Raw genomic sequence first — 6,673 nt, 5'->3', positions numbered from 1 at the left:
CACGGTATGGTCAACATGGTCAACAACCGAGAGTCATCGGAACATGACTATACGTGAGAGGCTGACAGTGGGGACGGACCACGCCCATGGACGCATGCATGCAACAGAACACGGCATGGTCAACGTGGTCAAGGAACTTACTTCCATCGGAAGTGTACTGTACGTGGAGAGGCTGACAGCGGGTCCACAGCCGCAGCAAAGAAGTGCCTCCTTATTACGCGGAAAATAATGATTCCTCCACCTAACAGCAGGGACCCACCGGACGGGCCACCGTATTTTGCCAAAAAAATGTTTCCCCCCTGACTGCTGGGACCCATCGGACGGGTCACCGTATTTCACGAAAAAAATGTTCCCCCCGCTATCAGCTCGGACCCACCAGATGTGCCTCCTTATTACGCAAAAAAAAAGAATACTCCCCCTGCTAGTTGGGACCCACCTTGGTGGGTGGCTGACTTGTGGCCTACTAAGTTGACGGGGATGGAGTGCTTTGTCAACTTAGTCAATATGAACGATTCTAGCTCCAGTGACCGTATGATGTCCATCCAACGGCCATAGTGCTTCTTCAACCTCTGGTCTTGTTGCTCCAGCCGCCCAAAGCAGCGCCGGTCGTGCCGCATGCTCCTGCCTCCCATGGCCGGCTGTGCTGCCGCGGAGGCCTCACCGCCCCTACTATTCCCACCGCTGGCCAGGCCCTGCGGCGATGGCAGCCTCACACCGCAGTCGAACCAGTGAACCCTCGTACTCCTCTCCGCGCAGGCTTCCACTGTTGCGTCTTCCCCGGCTCCACGTCGTCCCCTTCCTAGGCCTCGCCGTCGTCCACCGCCCTGGTGCTCTCGGCGTGGCGTGGTCAACGTGGTCAAGGAACGGCTTCCATCGGACGTGGACTGTACGTGGAGAGGCTGACAGCTGGGTCCACGGCCGCAGCAAGGAAGTGCCTCCTTATTACGCGCAAAATAATTATTCCTCCACCTGACAGCGGGGACCCACCGGACGGGCCACCATATTTCGCGAAAAAAATGTTTCCCCTGACTGCGGGGACCAACCAGCTACATCTTCGCACGCAAGGAAGTGTGTCCGGGCAAAAAAAAGATTCGCCCCCTGACTGCTGGGACCCACCAGCTACATCTTCGCAGGCAAGGAAGTGTGTGACAGTCGGGACCCACCTGGTCGAAGCGTACATAGCGTTGTCATTCTGGTCGCGAACGTGTACGTACATACTGGTCGATGTAGAGGCGCGCACGTGTCGTAGTAGAGGCGCGCACGTAGCATGTACACGTACGTACAGCGGCCAGTGTGCAAGAAAGAAAATACGGCCACGTACGTACATACGGGCAGGGTCTCGAACGCCTACTCGCGCATACGTATGGCCAAGCCTCGTGTACATGGCTGGGTCGGAACAGAGAAACGGCGTCGTCGTCGTGTTCATGGGGAGCCAACCGGCTGGGTCGGAACGGAATGCGTCATCGTGTTCATCGGGAGGGCTTGGACGGAACAGCCGATGGAAACGAGGCCTGGCGTACCACAGAACAGAGGAAACGGCCTTGTGTTCGACCGGCCACGTTCAAAACGGGATCCTGTTCATCGGGAGGGGTCTAGTGTACCGCAAAACGGAGGAAACGGACCTCCTATGGTCGAAATGGGGGTCCTGTTGATCGGGAGGGGTGTGGCGTACCACAAAACGGAGGAAACGGACTTGTGTTGGAGCGCTACGGTCGAAACAGGGGTCCTGTTCATCAGGAGGGGTGTGGCGTACTGCAAAACGGGACTCCACAGGATACTGTTCATCTCCACCGTCGACCCCCTCCAGCCTCCACGAGCTACTGTTCATCCACCGTCGACCTCCTCCAGCCTCCACCTGCGACTGTTCATCCACGGGCTCATGTTCATCCAGCCTCCACCGCGCGCTACTCCACCGGCTACTGTTCAACCAGCCCTCTCCACGGGCTCCTGTTCAACCACCCCTCCACGGGCTACTGTTCATCCTGCCCTCCACGGGGTGGTCCTGTTCATCCTTCCCTCCACGGGGTCCTGTTCATCCAGCCCCAAACGGCTCAAACGATCGGGGGTCCTGTCCATCCAAACCCCCCAGCAACGCTCACTGTTCATCCAGAGGCAATGCCACGGGGTCCTGTTCATCCACCCCCACCGGGAACTGTTCATCCAAATCCCCCCCAGCAATGCTCACTGCTCATCCAGAGGCAGCATCGATTGGCTTCAGTTAGCAGCAGTAGCGAAGGAATCGCTCGATCGGGTTCAGTTAACAACCATCGATCGATCGCTCGGGTTTAGTAATGCGTAGCCTGCAGTGCAATCGCTCGGGTTCAGTTAGATCCCAACGCCTCGCTCGGGTTCAGTTAGAGCCCAACGCCTCGCACACACGCGCGTACGTACGAGAGAAACGCGCATCGCTTGGCCCCCGACCACCCACCGTAACCGGGGACTCCCTGATATTTTCCGCGCCCTCGCTTCTACCACGGTTTTTTCCGTCATGGACGGCCCAAAGAATGTCATGCAGCTGCGTCTCCGGCCCGCCCAGGACGAAAAGCCCATTTTCTGTCATGATTTTTTGTCATAGAAGTAGGACCCCACCACATCTATGATGATACCGGGTTTTGTCACAATTATCGTCATAGAAGTGTCATAAGTATGACAGAAAAGATTTTTGTTCGGCCCAAAATGTCACGGATGTGTCTTTTTTTTGTAGTGTAATGTTACTATCTACAAAGCTCAACTTATTGCAAAAAAGGTTTTTCGACAAGTTCAAGGGGTTGACTACGATGAGACTTTCTCACCCGTAGCGAGGCTTAAGTCTTTCCGAATCATGTTAGAAATTGCCACATTTTATGAAATCTAGCAAATGGATGTCAAAACTGCATTCCTTAATGGATATCTCAAAGAAGAGTTGTATATGATGCAACGAAAAAGTTTTGTCAATCCTAAAGGTGCTAACAAAGTGTGCAAACTCTAGCGATCCATCTATGGATTGGTGCAAGCATCTCAGAGTTGGAATATACGCTTTGATAAAGTGATCAAAGCATATGGTTTTATACAGACTTACGGTGAAGCCTGTATTTACAAGAAAGTGTGTGGGAGCTCTATAGCATTTCTGATATTATATGTGGATGACATATTGCTAACTGGAAATGATATAGAATTTCTGGATAGCATAAAAGGATACTTGAATAAGATAAAAATTTCAACGAAAGACCTCGGTGAAGCTGCTTATATATTAGGCATCAAGATCTATAAAGATAGATCAAGACGCTTGATAAGATTTTTCAATGAGTACATACCTTGACAAGATTTTGAAGAATTTCAAAATGGATCAGTCCAAGAAAGAGTTCTTGCCTGTATTGCAAGGTGTGAAGTTGAGTAAGACTCAAAACCTGACCACGGCAGAATATAGAGAGAGAATGAAAGTCATTTCCTATGCCTCAGCCATAGGTTTTATAAAGTATGTCATGCTGTGTACTAGACCTATTGTATACCTTGCCATGAGTTTGGCAAGGGGGTACAATAGTGATCTAGGAGTAGATCACTGGACAGCGGTCAAAATTATCCTTAGGTACCTAAAGAGGACTAAGGAAATGTTTCTCGGTTATGGAGGTGATAAAGAGTTACGTCGATGCAAGCTTTGACACTGATCTTGATGACTCTAAGTCTCAATCTAGATACGTATTGAACATAGGAGCAATTAGCTAGAGTAGCTCCATGCAGAGCATTGTAGACATAGAAATTTGCAAAATACATACGGATCTGAATGTGGCAGACCCGTTGACTAAACTTCTCTCACAAGCAAAACATGATTACACCTTAGTACTCTTTGGGTGTTAATCACATAGCGATGTGAACTAGATTATTGACTCTAGTAAACCCTTTGGGTGTTGGTCACATGGCGATGTGAACTATGGGTGTTAATCACATAAAATGTGAAATATTGGTGTTAAATCACATGGCGATGTGAACTAGATTATTGACTCTAGTGCAAATGGGAGACTGAAGGAAATATGCCCTAGAGGCAATAATAAAGTTGTTACTTTATATTTCCTTATATCACGATAAATGTTTATTATTCATGCTAGAATTGTATTAACCGGAAACTTCATACATGTGTGGATACATAGACAAAACACCGTGTCCCTAGTAAGCCTCTACTAGACTAGCTCGTTAATCAAAGATGGTTAAGTTTCCTAACCATAGACATGTGTTATCATTTGATGAACGAGATCAAATCATTAGGAGAATGATGTGATGGACAAGACCCATCCGTTAGCTTAGCATATCGATCGTTCAGTTTTATTGCTATTGCTTTCTTCATGTCATATACATATTCCTCTGACTATGAGATTATGCAACTCCCGAATACCGGAGGAACACTTTGTGTGCTATCAAACATCACAACGTAACTGGATGATTATAAAGATGCTCTACAGGTGTCTCCGATGGTGTTTGTTGAGTTGGCATAGATCGAGATTAGGATTTGTCACTCCAAGTATCGGAGAGGTATCTCTGGGCCCTCTCGGTAGTGCACATTACTATAAGCCTTGCAAGCAATGTGACTAATGAGTTAGTTGCGGGATGATGCCTTACGGAACGAGTAAAGAGACTTGCTGCTACCTCTTGAGCACTGCGTTGGTTTTCCCTTGAAGAGGAAAGGGTGATGCGGTAAAGTAGCGTAAGTATTTCCCTCAGTTTTTGAGAACCAAGGTATCAATCCAGTAGGAGGCCACGCACGTGTCCCTCGCACCTACACAAACAAATAAATCCTCGCAACCAACGCAATAAAGGGGTTGTCAATCCCTTCACGGTCACTTACGAGAGTGAGATCTGGTAGATATGATAGGATAATATTTTTGGTATTTTTATGATAAAGATGCAAAGTAAAATAAAATGTAATAAAAATAGCTAAGTGTTGGAAGATTAATATGATAGAAAATAGACCCGGGGGCCATAGGTTTCACTAGAGGCTTCTCTCGAGAGCATAAGTATTACGGTGGGTGAACAAATTACTGTTGAGCAATTGACAGATGAGCATAGTTATGAGAATATCTAGGTATGATCATGTATATAGGCATCACGTCCGAGACAAGTAGACCGACTCCTGCCTGCATCTACTACAATTACTCCACACATCGACCACTATCCAGCATGCATCTAGAGTATTAAGTTCATAAGAACAGAGTAACACTTTAAGCAAGATGACATGATGTAGAGGGATAAACTCATGCAATATGATATAAACCCATCTTGTTATCCTCGATGGCAACAATACAATACGTGCCTTGCTGCCCCTACTGTCACTGGGAAAGGACACCGCAAGATTGAACCCAAAGCTAAGCACTTCTCCCATTGCAAGAAAGATCAATCTAGTAGGCCAAACCAAACTGATAATTCGAAGAGACTTGCAAAGATAACCAATCATACATAAAAGAATTCAGAGAAGATTCAAATATTGTTCATAGATAAACTTGATCATAAACCCACAATTCATCGGTCTCAACAAACACACCGCAAAAGAAGATTACATCGAATAGATATCCACAAGAGAGGGGGAGAACATTGTATTGAGATCCAAAAAGAGAGAAGAAGCCATCTAGCTAATAACTATGGACCTGAAGGTCTGAGGTAAACTACTCACACATCATCGGAGAGGTTATGGTGTTGATGTAGAAGCCCTCCGTGATCGATGCCCCCTCCGGCGGAGCTCCGGAAAAGGCCCCAAGATGGGATCTCACGGGTACAGAAGGTTGCAGCGGTGGAATTAGGTTTTTGGCTCCGTAGCTGGTAGTTTGGGGGTACGTAGGTATATATAGGAGGAAGAAGTATGTCGGTGGAGCAACATGGGGCCCACGAGGGTGGAGGGCGCGCCCCCTACCTCGTGCCCTCCTGGTTGATGTCTTGACGTAGGGTCCAAGTCCTCTGGATCACGTTCGTTCCAAAAATCAGGTTCCCGATGGTTTCATTCCGTTTGGACTCCATTTGATATTCTTTTTCTGCGGAACTCTGAAATAGGCAAAAAACAACAATTCTGGGTTGGGCCTCCAGTTAATAGGTTAGTCCCAAAAATAATATAAAAGTGTATAATAAAGCCCAATAATGTCCAAAACAGAATATAATATAGCATGAAACAATCAAAAATTATAGATACGTTGGAGACGTATCAAGCATCCCCAAGCTTAATTCCTGCTCGTCCTCGAGTAGGTAAATGATAAAAACAGAATTTTTGATGTGGAATGCTACTTGGCATAATTTCAATGTAATTCTCCTAATTGTGGTATGAATATTCAGATCCAAAAGATTCAAGATAAAGGTTTAATATTGACATAAAAGTAATAATACTTCAAGCATACTAACTAAGCAATTATGTCCTCTCAAAATTACATGGCCAAAGAAAGTTCATCCCTACAAAATCATATAGTTTAGTCATGCTCCATTTCCGTCACACAAGAATGCTCTCATCATGCACAACCCCAATGACAAGCCAAGCAATTGTTTCATACTTTAGTAATCTCAAACTTTTTTCAACCTTCACGCAATACATGAGCGTGAGCCATGGATATAGCACTATGGGTGGAATAGAATATAATGATGGGGGTTATGTGGAGAAGACAAAAAAGGAGAAAGTCTCACATCAACGAGGCTAATCAATGAGCTATGGAGATGCCCATCGATT

Source organism: Triticum aestivum, chromosome 3D, assembly GCF_018294505.1.
Source record: "Triticum aestivum cultivar Chinese Spring chromosome 3D, IWGSC CS RefSeq v2.1, whole genome shotgun sequence".
Lineage (NCBI taxonomy): Eukaryota > Viridiplantae > Streptophyta > Magnoliopsida > Poales > Poaceae > Triticum > Triticum aestivum.
This window is presented reverse-complemented; position numbering follows the sequence as displayed.